The sequence below is a fragment of the Herpailurus yagouaroundi genome, unplaced genomic scaffold (assembly GCF_014898765.1).
Source record: "Herpailurus yagouaroundi ecotype Mexico unplaced genomic scaffold, PumYag 166, whole genome shotgun sequence".
Classification (NCBI taxonomy): domain Eukaryota; kingdom Metazoa; phylum Chordata; class Mammalia; order Carnivora; family Felidae; genus Herpailurus; species Herpailurus yagouaroundi.
Window position 1 is genome coordinate 7,493,455 of NW_024412407.1, and position 15,543 is coordinate 7,508,997.

The following is a 15,543-nucleotide window of genomic DNA, read 5'->3' on the forward strand; positions in this document are numbered from 1 at the left end:
TGCAGAGCCTGCTGGGGCTTCTCTCTCTCTCTCTCTCTCTCTCTCTCTCTCTCTCCCTTTCTTTCTGCCCCTCCCCTGCTCGCTCTCGTGTGCTCTCTTTCTCAAATAAGTAAACTTAAAACACTTAAAAATCAATACCGTGCTATTTAGGTAAATTGGCCTATAAAACAACCTAGCAGCCTTTTCTTGAGAAATGCCATTTTCTCTTCACTTCATTGACGACCCACAGCGTGGCTCAAAACTGCATCCATTACACATTGTTTTTATTCTCTTATCAGTAGCCATAAAGCAAGTTATCTTGCATTTTTCCATGACTTTTACTACAATCGTTATTGTGTCTCAAGGCAAGGCTGCATCTAGATAGATATTTACAATTCAGGCTAGTATGTCCTATAACTGAAAGTTTGCCGTTGTTTATTTCTATAAATGAGTTTTCAACCGCTCTGGTTCTCTGAAGTCCAGCTAGTCTGTGTACCGTGAGGGTGAAAAGCCCTTGTGAGGTCTCGAGGGAGGATGACCCAGACTGGCCTAATTCCAAGACCAGGGACTAGAGCCGGCACCGTGCAAATGATAATCTCGTTTCTCTCTTTGAATTTTACATAACACTGTTTGAGGCCACACAACAGCTTTTCTACAGATTTTCCCACTTCCAAGAACTTATCTACGGAGACAGTTACTGTTGCTATTCTGGCCTCACTCCGTGTTCCGTAGCTCAGTGAGCTGGCTTGCGTTCTTCTCCACCACACTTTTCCTAAACAGCCGTGATCGCTTACACATGGATAAGGTTTTACACTTGGAATCTCACAACAGACCCCGCTAGTAAAGCAAGGCAAACTTTAATTATGATGGTCACCTTGCAGATGGTGAAGCCGAGGCCCGGAGAGAGCTTGAATGACTGTCACCTTGACGGGGTGCTCAGAGCCTGGGGGCACGATGATGACAGTGTGTCCTCTTCGCTGCCCTCTCAGCGGGAGGCCAGAAAGGGCGCCCTGCTGTTATTATTCGGCCTATTTTCGGATGGTATTTAATGGCACAGAACTTGAAAAGGTACAAGTGGGGGCGCCTGGGTGGCTCAGTCGGTTAAGCGTCCGACTTCAGCTCAGGTCACGATCTCGCGGTCCGTGAGTTCGAGCCCCGCGTCGGGCTCTGGGCTGATGGCTCAGAGCCTGGAGCCTGTTTCCGATTCTGTGTCTCCCTCTCTCTCTGCCCCTCCCCCGTTCATGCTCTGTCTCTCTCTGTCCCAAAAATAAATAAACATTAAAAAAAAATTAAAAAAAGAAAAGGTACAAGTGGTATAAGCAAGAAGTCCCTCTCCCTTTCTGGTTTCCTAATCCCTCATTCTTCCTTCCAGAAGCAATATGGTCACTGGCTTATCTATTCTACCAGAAATATTCTATACAGATAACCTATATCTCTCGGAAGTATTTTATTCTCTCTTCCTTCCTTCTTTCTTGAAGAGTCAACTTCCCTTTTTACTTAAGGCAGACGTCTGGAACGAATACGAAACCCACTCGGAGCAGATGCTAAACTGCAGAAAGGCTTTGGTAAACCGATCACCCAGATTGTTCCAAATATCCAGATGTTTGAAATGGTACGGAAAACTTGTGACTCACAACAGCTTCTAAAGGAGTTAGGCGAAGCCCTCCCTGTGGTGTCGCACTATAATTGCCTTGGGCCCTCGTGCCCTGCCTGGGGACCACTTAAACCTTGATACGGATTTGGAATACGGCAACTGCATGCGTATTGACAGTGTGAATTGAAACCAGGGTTACGATACTGTGAATGAAGTGACTCTGAGGCCCACACAGACTTGAGTTGGAAAACTAATTCTGTCATTTATGGCTGCATGACATCGGTAGTCACTGAACTCCTTGTGGCTTGATCTTCTCATCTACAAAATAGCGACAATACTAACTGCTACATAGGGGCACCAGCGTGGCTCAGTCGGTTGAGGGCCGACTTCGGCACAGGTCATGATCTCGCAGTTTGTGAGTTCAAGCCCCGCGTCAAGCTCTGTGCTGACAGCTCAGAGCTCAGAGCCCGGAGCCCGCTTCGGATTCTGTGCCTGCCTCTCTCTTTCTGCCCCTACCCCAACTCATGCTGTCTCTCTCTCTCTCTCCCCAAAATAAAACATCAAAAAAAACATCAACACATGAAATGTCTTTCTCTCTCTACCCAAAATAAAACATTAAAAAAAACATTAACACACTAAAAAAATGTTAATAACCACTATATAGATGTGATGGTTAAATGAGAAAATACACCCAGAGCACCAAGGATATAGTAGTGTATAATAAAATATGTCCACATCATTAACCGTGGCCCATGGTTAATTTTGTAGACTTTGTAAATTTTGTAAATTTTTCTTCTCCAGCAAGGGGGAAAGTTGGTTAAGAGATTTTTAATTTTCTTTTAAGATGGGAACAGTGATAGTATGTTTTTTTTGTTTGTTTTGTTTTTTTTTTTTAAATTTTTTTTTTTCAACGTGTATTTATTTTTGGGACAGAGAGAGACAGAGCATGAACGGGCGAGGGGCAGAGAGAGAGGGAGACACAGAATCGGAAACAGGCTCCAGGCTCTGAGCCATCAGCCCAGAGCCTGACGCGGGGCTCGAACTCACGGACCGTGAGATCGTGACCTGGTTGAAGTCGGACGCTTAACCGACTGCGCCACCCAGGCGCCCCAGTGATCGTATGTTTGTATGCTTATAGAAATAGGTCAGTAAATGGGGAAAACTAGATGATGCAGGAGGAATACCGTGGTAGCCCCGTTCTCGGTGCTAGAGATACAGCTGTGAATAATGCATTAAAAAATAATAATAAAAGCCTTGCCCCTATAGAGTTGACATTTGGGATTGGGGGAGGCAGACAACTAAAAAACATAAGTAAAATAATATGTTAGCTAGAATAGGAACGTGATTGTTGGATGGGGAAGATTCAGGGGCTGTGGGTTGGAATTTTAAACAGGATAGTGACAGGGTTCCAGATACATCACCTCAGAATGGCACTCCCTCATACGGAATAGTGTAAGCTGAAGGAATTTGTGAAATGGCAGGTGCTGGAAGGACTCTATGACACCCCCCCCCCCCCCCGCCCCCCGCCCCCAAAGCAGTTCATAAAGCCCGCTTGGGAGAGGTGCCCTCCCCTTACCTGGAAGAACGTAACATCCTTATCTCTGAAGACACCAGGACTCAGCAAGGAATCCAAACAAACAGCTGTGGGTAAGTTCCCCCAGTTCACCACCCTTAGCTGGTACCCTTTGTCCTACCGGTCTTCATCGAACCCAGAGTAAAAAAAAACACTCCGGCTTAACCTTGTTTGGGGGCGTCATTTGTTTCTGAAGGCTAATTTGTGTGCTCTTCTCTTGTCAATCTGCCTTTTGTTACAGAGACCCAGCTGAGCACCTGGAAAGGGCAGAAGGGACCAGCAGTGGTCTGGAGAAGGCCTCCCAGAGAAGATGAGATTTGAGCAAAGTCTGGAGGGAGGTGATGGAAACCCCATGTAGAAATCTGGGGGAAGGCAGCTCCGAGCAGAGAGAACAATAAAGAGGTGAGTGTGACTAGCTTAGAGTGAACAAGTGAGTCGGACACAAGAGATCGAGTCAGAGAAGAAAGGGAGGTAGATGGCGGGCCATGGAAAGGACTTGGGTGTTTACTCTGGGAGCCGTCACGAAGGGTTTGAGCAGAAAACGTCCACCACCTTATTATGGACTGTGTCGAACAGGAGTGGAAGCAGAGAGACCAATTCAGAGGTCATCAAATAATCCAGGAGGTGAGGCTTGAACCAGAGTGACATCAGCTGAGCAGTGAGAAGTGGTCAGACTCCAGATCTATTTCGAAGGTGGAGATGCTAGGATTTGCTGTGGAGAGAAGATGGGGTGTGAGAAAAAAGGACAGAAGGCAAGTCTAGCCCTGTGGTTTTTGGCCTGAGCAACAGGAAAGATGAGTTGCTGTTTACTGAGACGGAGAAAATTTAGGAGAAACAGGTTTGGGGGTGGAGGTCCAGTGTTCGATTTGGGGCTTGTTCGGCATTCCTTATACACATCTAAATTGAGATGTTGAATGGGGATGTGAATATACTAGTCTGGAGCTGAGGGGAGAGGGCCAGGCCGGAGATATATTAGTTTGGCCTGGATGCTGTCACCAGTGTCAAAGGTGAAGATAGGGAAGAAAAGAGGTCTGAGAATTGAACCCTGGGGCACTTTAGGTGTAGACGGTCAGGAAGCTGAGGAGGAACTCACACAGGACACAGAGAAGGAAGAGTCAGTGAAACGGGAAGAAAACTAGGAGAGTATGAGGTTCTGGAAGCCAAGGGGAAAACGTGTTTCAAGGGAGGACTCAAGAGAGAGTGTCTGTGTCAGACACAGCCAATAAGTCAAGCGGGACAGTTGACAGTTGGCTATAGCGTATGGACAGTGTAGGACATTGGTGACTTGACTGAGTAGTATGGACAAAGGTTGATTGGAGTGGGTAAGAAAGAATAAGAGAAGAATCGGAGACAGTACCACCCTGGAGGAGTTTTACTGTAAATAAAGGGAAGCAAAGAATGAGAAGTCATCGGGAGAGTGTGGGAGCCCAGGGCAGGTTGCCCCCAAATATGCCACAATGGCATGGTGCTTTTTTAAATTAAGATTATTTAAGACACAGCCAGTGTAACAAAAACAGTCTGACCCTCCTCCGTCTCTACAAAGCAGGTCGTAAATCTCCCATGTGAAAGGTACGCTCCCTACACCAGGAGGAAGAGAGACATCCTTATCATGAGAGACAGGGAACTCAAGGTTGAAGAAGCCTACACAAACAAACCTTGTTACTTTTGCTAATTTACTACCTCGGCCCAATACTGTTTAGATTCCTTACTAACTGACAATTCCCAAACAGAAGTTTTCTTTGTCCTGTCCATTCTTTGTAAATTTATGTTTCTTTGTCTAGGAAGTATAAAGCTGCCTGTCTCGGTCACTTCTTAGGTCCCATATCTATGACACCTCTGTACGTAGGAACTAATTCCCCCAGACCCCATTAATCTGTCTCATGTTCATTTAACATTCTTATACCACCCAGGAGAATCTTAACGGGTAGAGTAAAATTTTTCTTCCCCAAGAAGGGGGAAGGGTGGTTAAGAGATTTTTAATTTTCTTTTTGAGATGTGAACAGTAATAGTATGTGTATATCCTTATAGAAATGAGTCCGTAAATGGGGAAAACTAGGTGATGCAGGAGGAATACTGGAGCAATGTTGGTGAAAGGGTTGGGATCTAGTGCCTAAGTGGACGGGTTGGCCTTGGATAGGAGCACACATTAGATATCAGGCTGAGTACAGGAGCGTGATGCTGGAGTAAGGGTAGGTGTGGGGGTGCCAGCTTGGGAAGTTTTCCTGACTGCTATTTCCTCAGTGAAATAGGCAGCAAAGTCTAGGTCACCAGCTGAGCGTGAACCCGAGGCAGGTGCTATGAGAGGTTTGCGCATCGAGGAGAAGATACGAAATCACCATCTGGGAGATGATGGAGGCTATAATTACCACACAGAATGGAGGCTCACTTGGGGCTGCGAGCCTCTATTTGAACCGAGAGTGCTCAGCATGGATGCTTGGTTTTCTCTAGTCTGTTTTAGCCCCATGGGCTGCAGGTAGCAGAGTAGACAAAAATTGTATTTAGTCGGGAATGAGGTTTTGCCTTTTGGTTTCTATTAATGTATGTTAATAGGCCATTACAGGTTTATAATGTATTTTAAACTATGATTTATTTAGAAGCAAACCCATGAAAGCCAAGTATTTTAGACAGTGAAAAATACTATGAATATCAGGACAGAAATAATGTTCTTTTAATATTAACAGCTCTTTCACAGTTCCAGCCATAGATTAATTTAAACTGATCTTTTGGGGCGCCTGGGTCACTCAGTGGGTTAAGGGACTGACTCTTGATTTCAGCTCAGGTCATAATCTCGTGGTTTGTGAGTTCGAGCCTGCATCTGGCTCTGTGCTGATGGTGTGGAGCCTGCTTGGGATTCCCTCTCTACCCCTCCCCCACTCATGCTGTCTCTCTCTCAAAAAATATATAAACATTAAAAAAAAATTTAAAAGTAAACTAATCTTGGGGCGCCTGGGTGGCTCAGTTGGTTAAGCGTCCGACTTCAGCTCAGGTCATGATCTCGCGGTCAGTGAGTTTGAGCCCCGCGTCGGGCTCTGGGCTGATGGGTCAGAGCTTGGAGCCTGCTTCCGATTCTGTGTCTCCCTCTCTCTCTGCCCCTCCCCCGTTCATGCTCTGTCTCTCTCTGTCTCAAAAATATATAAACATTAAAAAAAATTTTTTTAAGTAAACTAATCTTTCTATGAGCTGATATCATTTTATTCACATTTTCTATTTCCAGGAACACTGTGGTTTTTCTTATCTTCTTGGAATGGAGTGCTTCAAGCAGGCCTGAAATCAACCCACTGAATATGTACTTATAAATACACGTATTTCAGCAAACTGCTGTGTGTTTATGCTCAAATCTATGAGTGGCTACCTTAAAAAAGGATCACATTTGGCAAACCACAAAAACAGTATGCGTTTTCTTTGTATGACTTGCAACAGTCTGCATATTCTCGATAATTTCTCTTCAAGGCACTTGCATTTAGCACTTTCAGGCACATACGAATAATTTGTTTCTATTGAGGCGCAAAGTTTTCTCTGATCGTGTACTAAGAATTCTGAGACTGGATTAAAACTTGTAACAAATTCACTTTAGTAACCGAATTCAGTTCTGCACTAAATCAGTACCTGCAAATCTCTGTGTTGTTGAGGAGTGAGGCTAGAATTGGAGTTTGGGAGGTTATAGGTCGAGAAGAGCCACATTGGTGGTTTCAGCAGGACGGATGGAATGAGAGGCGAATTTATAAAAGACCTCTTTCTGTGAGGACTTCTTAAAATTTTCTGTAAATTTTCTGGGAATTCTTATGTTTTGTGCAAGTTTTCTACCCTGCTCCGGTGTGTAGCTTAGTGGTTTCAGAGCAGGGCCTTTGTAGGCAGAAAGGTTGAGTTCAAGTCTGAAACCTGGGAGCTGTGTGATTTGGGGAAAGTTACTTAGCCTCTCTGGCCCAAATCCAGCAGAGGAGATTGAATAAGCAAAGTGCTAAGTAAACGCTCAGTTTACTCTAGAAATTAGTATACATGTATCCATGCTTTAGTAATGTAAAATAATTAGTAAATTATGTTAGTAATTTAGTTATTAAAAAAATAGGCTTTAAATGACATTGAATAAAACGTAAATACTGACAAGTACCCCATTTGATGGCACAGCTCTGTGAACCGGTGTGCCCCTATCCCTGCAGGAACAGACCTGAGAAGTGGGGAAGATGGCAGGGCCTTAGGCCAAGTTGAGGCTCCGGGAGGTCAAGCAACTGCCTGAATCACAGCCAGGCTAACCACTGAGTTGACTAAGGATCAGGCCTCCTGAGTCTCGGTCTCCTAGTCCCAGAGTCACAGTTCATGAATTTCAGGGGGGCAAAAAAAAAAAGGTTGTAAACCTTTTTCACAAAGAATAATGTAATATCCTAGGAGAATGGGGCTTTGAATTCATTTAACAGTGTCCCTTACCTCTAAATAATATCAAATTTAATTAGAAGACTCCAAACCACTGGCTTAGTTTTCTGATTCCAGTTTTCTCTCTGTCTTTTTTATTACCATCTTAACCACTTGTAAGTGTGCAGTTCGCTAGTGTTCAGTATATTCACAACACTGTTGTGCAACAGATCGCACGAGCATTTTCATGTTGCACATCTGAAACTCTATATCCATTAAAGCAGGACTCTACTTTGCTGATCTCCACAGTCCCTGGCAACCAACCACCTTTGGATTTTCTCTTTCTATGAATGTGACTGCTTTGGATACCCCACCCAAGTGGAATCACACAGTATTTGTCTATCATGACTGCCTCATTTCACTTAACGTGATGTCCTCAGGGTTCATCCATGTTGTTGTAGGTGACAAGATTTCCTTCTTTCTAAAGGCTGAATAATGTCCCATTGCCAAGTTCACCACAGTTCACCCAGTTACCATGTGTAAGAACATAGCTATGTCAAATCCCAGGCAAGAAGCTCTCAAAAACTCTATTTGAGATGTTTCACGTTCCGGGTTAGTTGACTTAGTTATTTAGGAGGGACAACACTTCTTTTCCTCGATCTGTGTTGGCATAAACTGTGCAAATAAAGAAGCTCCATCTTAGACTCCAAAAATGCTGGGAGCATCATCTCTTTCCCACCCAGAAGGATCTGAGTGGATCTTCCTTTCGCATTCATGATTTGCATTTTATTTTTATTTTTTATTTTTAATTTTTTTTTAATTTTTTTTTCAACGTTTATTTATTTTTGGGACAGAGAGAGACAGAGCATGAACGGGGGAGGGGCAGAGAGAGAGGAAGACACAGAATCGGAAACAGGCTCCAGGCTCTGAGCCATCAGCCCAGAGCCTGACGCGGGGCTCGAACTCACGGACCACAAGATCGTGACCTGGTTGAAGTCGGATGCTTAACCGACTACGCCACCCAGGCGCCCCTGCATTTTATTTTTTAATTATTTAATTTTTCAAAATTCTTTTCAATTTTATTTTGAGAGAGAATGTGCATGCACGAGTTGGGGAGGGACGGGGACAGAGGGAGAGAGAGAATCCCAAGCAGGGCTCCACACTCAGCACGGAGCCCAATGCAGGGCTTGATCTCAAGACCATGAGATCATGACCATGAGATCATAACCTGGGCCAATATCAAGAGTTGGACGCTTAACCAACTAAGCCACCCAGGCGCACCATCGTATGGGGCTATCCACAACAGAGTCAATTAAGGAAAACACCCGGATATTTCAAAAAAATACATGCTTTTAAGTGCATTATAGATTAATTCTAACTGCTAGTTTTATTTTTTTTTTTTTCTAAATCAAAATGCTAACCCTTCCTATATTTGCATGGTGGGATTGTGGATGCAATAATTTTCTTTATTTTCAAGGCTGTCTGAAACCTGGTCATACTCTATTTATAAAGAAAAAGTTCCAATATTTTAAGAGATATTAACTGCTAAGTTGCTAAACATGAAGTTTCTTTGCCCAGGAAGGCAGACGTTGCTTAATATTTTTGATGCATGCTAATTTCCCTTCCTTTGCTTAGATACACCCAGGCACAGTGCTTGGCATCCAGCTACAAGGTCGACTGAGGCATGTTCTCTGTGCTCAGAAGCTCACAGTCAGTGAGGGAAAAACAGACACCGATGACTACAATTCATTGTTGGAAATGCAATTATGGCCTTATGTTGGGACATTACTTATATTACTGAAAAGGGATTTTAAAAATTTTACTAAAAATAAAATAATTGAAAATAGCTCTGGAAAAAGTGGCCTCTGGTCAGATTCTTTTCAAATGAATATTTACTTTATAATTATAACGATTGACCTGAATTGCATTGTTTTTATTTTGTTTTATTTTATTTTTTAAAAACATTTTTAATGTTTATTTGGTTTTGAGAGAGACAGAGACAGGGGCGCCTGGGTGGCTCAGTTGGTTAAGCATCCGACTTCGGCTCAGGTCATGATCTCACAGTCTGTGGGTTCAAGCCCCGCATCGGGCTCTGTGCTGACAGCTCAGAGCCTGGAGCCTGCTTCCGATTCTGTGTCTCCCTCTCTCTCTGTCCCTCCCCTGCTCATGCTCTGTCTCTCTCTGTCGCAAAAATAAAATAAAAACATGAAAAAAAAAAAAAGAAAAGAGAGAGACAGAGACAGAGCGTGAGTGGGGGAAGGGCAGAGAGAGAGGGAGACACAGAAGCGGAAGCAAGCTCCAGGCTCTGAGCTGTCAGCACAGAGCCTGATGCGGGACTGGAATTTACGGACCGCGACATCATGACCTGAGCCGAAGTGGGTCACTCAACCCACTGAGTCACCAAGGCACCCTGCATTGTTTGTTTTATAAATCAGTTGGTGATCACTAGTCCATTCTACCAGTGAAATAGTACACCTTTTGACATTTTTCCAAATTATTATTTACAAAACTAGTGTTACTGCTTTCTTCTTGTTACCTTCCTCTTTCTCCTTTAGGACATTCTTTTGCTTAACAGTAGGTTGTGGAATGTCTGAAATATATTCAAACAAATGAAAAGGGAGAACTCTAAATGACTTTCACTTCTCTGAATCTGATGATTACCAGTTTTATTGACCCCTGATCATAAATCTTTGAATTCTATGTCAATGTTCTAGTTTCTTAGTCATGATTTCTAGGTGTTGCATAACTGTGGACTCAGTCACCCTATATATTTGTATTAGAACAAAAGACCGCGTTTATTTTTTATATACGCGTTTATTCTTGGAGATGCATGGTAGTTAAATCACGGGGCAGTCTTAAAACACATGACAAAAATAGCTGAGAAAGAAACGGCTCTTTGTTCCTGGTTGAATAAACTCCGCGATGACGTAAGTATCCAATTTAAAGTAAATTCTAAACTAATTATATTAGTCCCCAAGCTTGTTCCTCCTCTCAGTAAGTGAAGTCAATATTTACTTAATCGCTCCAAGACAGAAATTGCAAGATCGTCTGTGATTCCCTCCTTGCCTTTAGCCGCCAGGCGTGGAGTCCATTCCCCTTTCTGGACCACTCTGTGATCTGTCCACTTCTCTCCCTACGCCGCTACCTGGGTTCGAATCTGAAACCCGGGCGTGCCTTCCTGATTTATCTTCCCACAGGTGTTCCTTTCTTCCTCCATCCCCTTCTCTGTCTGCAGTCTATGCTCTTTTTAAGATGTGTATCTGGGGGCGCCTGGGTGGCTCAGTCGGTTGGGCATCCGACTTCAGCTCGGGTCATGATCTCACGGTTCGTGGGTTCGAGCCCCACATCAGGCTCCGTGCTGACACCTCAGAGCCTGGAGCCTGTTTCAGATTCTGTGTCTCCCTCTCTCTCTCTGCCCCTCCCCTGCTCGCGCTCTGTCTCCCTCTGTCTCAAAAATAAACATTAAAAAAAAGAAAAAAAGAGGGGCGCCTGGGTGGCGCAGTCGGTTAAGCGTCCAACTTCAGCCAGGTCACGATCTCGCGGTCCGTGAGTTCGAGCCCCGCGTCAGGCTCTGGGCTGATGGCTCGGAGCCTGGAGCCTGTTTCAGATTCTGTGTCTCCCTCTCTCTCTGCCCCTCCCCCGTTCATGCTCTGTCTCTCTCTGTCCCAAAAATAAAAAAAATAAAAAAACGTTGAAAAAAAAGAAAAAGAAAAAAAGATGTGTAGCTTACAATTTCATTTCCCTTTCAGAGGCTGCGTTTAACCGGCTACATCCTGTTAGAATTTTTCTGAAAATACTCAACATTTTGCCTTTTCTTCATCAGGCATGTTAGGCAAATACCTACGCAGCGGTGCCTCGGTGAGGTCTGAGGCTCCCCAATTGACAAGGCATCTGGGTTCCCGTAGATCACAATAATACATCACAAGTGCATACCGAGTAGACCCTTCTGAAGGCACACTGAGCGCATCATCAACCGCTCAGAATGTTAACAATTTATACTAACCCTTTTTACAAAATCAGCAACAATAATTACTGGCGCCATGGACTGGGCGGCTCCTTTACATTCCAGACATATGTGTCCATTAGCTGTTACTTTTTAAACCACCCTGCAGGGCGTCAGGCCACGCTAGTCAGCTAGGAAGTAGCAATTTGCAGACCCAGCCTGCCTCAGCCTACCCCCAGTCTGTCCTCCCCCAAACTGGGTCCTTCACACCTCCTGATCCTTGCGGCTTCCACGCCTATGGGGTGCCACACAGGGAATGGCGACATACAGGGGAATTAAAACGTTTGGTGAAGTAAAGCAGGGTGTTTTATTATCAGGGGAAGAGAGAGGCTGGAGCTGAGGACGCAGCACCCAGTTCACCACCGAACATGTCACTGCTTTGGTTTCAGGCATATGTTTGGGGACAGCAGGCTCAGAAGTCCTTGACGTTGGGTGGAATTGCAGATGTGAGGTCCTGGGGGAAATTCCTTATACCTTATTTATTAACAATCTTATTCAGATTGTTGGCACTCCTCGGGAAACAGCAACAACAAAACGTGGGGTATGCTTCACAGAGCTGTGTTAGCCCGCACTCTCTTGCAGTTTAATGTGGCTAACTGCGGGCTTAAATTTTAGGAGGAAATAGGCGAAGAAAAAAAAATCGGAAACCTCGCCTGTCACGTGCTTGGTCTGTTGAAGAAAACTAGAGAGGGAGTTTATTAGTTCTTCAAATGGGAAAGCCCCCAAGCGTGGGGGCAGGGGAACGCAAAAGCCTCTGGTCTGAGGGAGCGCTCAGCGGATGTTTCAAGAGTGTGTGGGTATGTCGTTGACCGCCAGGGCCAGGACCCAGCCTACAAGGCTGATGCGGTTTCTTTACCTTGTGGTTGTGTCTGATGAGGCATGCATACTTCCGTGTTCGCACAAGGAAGTTTCTGATTGTCCTGTCCCTTCATCATTCGGTACAGAGGAGGAAGAGAGGTCAGGAAGCACGCCACATTGTCACCCCTGCAGAAAAAGGCAGCTGGGAGCTCCTGTTGGCCACTTGCTGATGTGCTGGGCCGTCACTTCTGCCAGCCGGCTTGGACGGAGGCAGCAGCCTCAGCCAGCCAGAGGGCATGTCCCCAAAGCCTCAGACTGCCCTGGAGAGGTGGAGGCTCTCCTCTTTTAGGAAGTCAGGGCTTCCTCTTTTATGGCCCTAATTGTGTCTAGCCTTGACTCATCTGTGCTGACAGACGAGCCTGCTTCATCTGAACCAATCCAATGTGCCTATTCAGACCAGCCCTGACTATCTTAATCATTTATTTTACATTTTGGGGACAGAGACTTAAACCCATTTAGCCCTCGGTCTGTCATCTTCAGGCTAAGGTCCCTTTATGTACTTGATGCTGTGACCACGGGATGCCACCTAGGACCTGAGAAGCTTTTTCCCTGAAGGCCACCAGGGTAACCTTGGTCTGCACCTTCTAAGGAGATTTTGGGGTATCTAGTGGTCTGCTGCCATCCCGTGACCGCATGCAGGTCTGTTTCCTCGTTTTCCTTTCCAACAAACAAGGTCCTTAAAAACCTAGGATTAAGACAATTTTTCTAAATGTTTATTTATTTTTGAGAGAAAGAGAGAGAGCATGAATGGGGGAGGGACAGAGAGAGGAAGACACAGAATCGGAAGCAGGCTCCAGGTTTCACACTGTCAGTACAGAGCCCCACACACGGCTCAAGCTCCCGGATCGTGAGATCATGACTTGAGCCAAGGTCGGACTCTTAATCTACTGAGCCGCCCAGGCGACCCTAGGATTTTTAAAATGATCGGGGCACCTGGGTGGCTCGGTCGGTTAAGCGTCCGACTTCGGCTCAGGTCATGATCTCGCGGTCCGTGAGTTCTAGCCTCGCCTCGGGCTCTGTGCTGACCGCTCAGAGCCTGGAGCCTGTTTCAGATTCTGTGTCTTCCTCTCTCTCTGCCCCTTCCCCGTTCATGCTCTGTCTCTCTGTCTCAAAAATAAATAAATGTTAAAAAAAATTTTTTTTAAATGATCAATTCATTAGAGAGCACAGAAAACTGCAGTAAACTTTTGCCTTGTCTCCAGTAGGCTGAAGTAATTACCAGGAAGAGAGGAAAATACCCTAAGCCTGATACTAAGGGTACTCGGCATCGATATAATACGCGTAATATTACGGTTAACATTTGTTGAGTGCTATTTGTGTTCCTTTTCCTTTCTTCTCTCTCCTTCCTTCCCTTCCCTTCTCTTTAGCTAAAAACTATCGGCTAAAGTCGTTGATTGTTCTAGCATAATCTACACACAACCACGATTACAAAGATTAAATGATTAGGGGGTCAGTGAGGTAGGACGTCCAGATTCGTTTATGCTAAGAATCATTGACTGTATAGCATTTGTTGCTAAATCAGAAGGAAACGCTATGGCCCATGTGTGGAAATCAGCTTATTTGTAGACAATGAGTAGGAGCAGTTAGAGCCACCCAGAACCTTTACTTGTAGATGTATGACTTACTTCTCCTGGTCTGTAGGCAAATTGAGGAAATGAGGCAGCAAGCTAGGATTGGGGATACATCCAGAGCATGATACCACTTTAAGAAAACCCGGATGTCTGAGAACTATACCAGGAGCCACAAACTCCAATAGCTGTGGGTATTAGACGTGAGGTATAAGACAGTATGTGAAGCAGGATCCGTTCTTGGATGTATACTCATTTTCCATATTAAACATGTAGAAATAGTCTTTGTATCCTCTGAGAATGTATTGTATATTTTTTTCTTGAAATTCTTAAACCTCTCCTATCTCATTTTGCCGCTTCTTATGAATAAATGGAAGAGAAAAATACCTCTCGATCACGAAGACACACACACAAAAAAAAGCGAAAGTAGAGTGGTAAATGAAAACTTAATATGCAGTCTCATTGTCGGGGACAATAGGGAATAGTGGGGATTGTGGCGAAATGGAGAACACATGCCATTTAAGTAGGCACTAGCCCTTCTGTTCTAACAGACTGCTCTGTGAGAGAAAATAGTTTCAGTTATTGCCAGGTACTCCAATTTTTCAAAAAGCAAAGCTGTAAAGGTTTTTATGAGATATATCCTGATTTTTAAACATCGGTCAAAATAAATAAATAAATAAATAAATACACCATGTAGGTAACCAAACAGCTTTGCAATCATTAGGTTTTTACTTCTGTCTAGAGAGTGAGAGAGTCAAATTCAAGCAAACAACCGGGGAATCAGGAATCACACAAAATCAGGTCAAATGGGAGCTGTGGACAGGGGACAGATAAGCCATGAGGATTGCAGAAACGACAGAAGGGCCAGAGAGAATTCTGATGCCATTCTTGCCTCGGGAACAGACATTTTCCCTTCTAGCTGTAGCAGCAGCCAGTAACGGTTTCCCAGGCAACATCCAGTCTGCCTAGCCTGGAAACTCACGTGCTTCTGCAGTGTAGCAACATTTCTTGATAGGCAACTTTGGCACAATTTCGGAGTCTTACAAACCCAAGAAAGGAAGCTGAGAAGGTGCCTTAGAGCAGTAACTCCCTGCCGTGGAAAATGTTAACTCCCCTCCCCCCCCCCTTTTTTTTTCAAGTGTGCTTGTTTATTTATTTTGAGAGAGACAGCACAAGTGGGGGAGGGACAGAGAGAGGGGAGAGAGAGAATCCCAAGCAGGCTCTGCTCTGACAGCACAGAACCCAATGCAGGGCTTGAACTCATGAACTGCGAGATCGTGCCATGAGCTAAAGTCTGACACTTAACGAACTGAGCCACCCAGGCATCCCAGATTTCAACCTTTCTGTGAAGTATGGAGTTTTTAATGAATGCTCATTTCTTTGTCTTTGTGGATCCTTGAAATCAGGTTCTCAAAGCCTGAATGCTTCATAAGTATCTTCTAGGTATAGTTTTTATTTTGTTTGTGGTGCTTACAATGAATATAGATAATCAGATATTTGTAACACTGGTATATTGATATTGTAGTTGATCCAAATGTTTTTTAATATTTCTTCAAAATTGGGCAGAGCTCCATGGCCCAGTTTCAGATGGAAGTTCGGGTTTACTCAAAGATGAACTTAA

General features: G+C 44.4%; 1 protein-coding gene and 1 long non-coding RNA gene across 2 annotated transcripts in view; one reads left to right on the forward strand and one right to left on the reverse strand.

Annotated features, from left to right (window-relative positions):
* Positions 1–15,543, reverse strand: part of PCED1B (PC-esterase domain containing 1B) — a 138,329-nt gene that overhangs the window by 15,060 nt on the left and 107,726 nt on the right. The gene's annotated exons all lie outside the window — the stretch shown is intronic.
* On the forward strand, positions 54–1,867 carry LOC121038677 (uncharacterized). The gene is made up of 2 exons (XR_005794443.1): positions 54–1,047; positions 1,284–1,867. It is a non-coding gene; the product is annotated as an uncharacterized LOC121038677 (long non-coding RNA).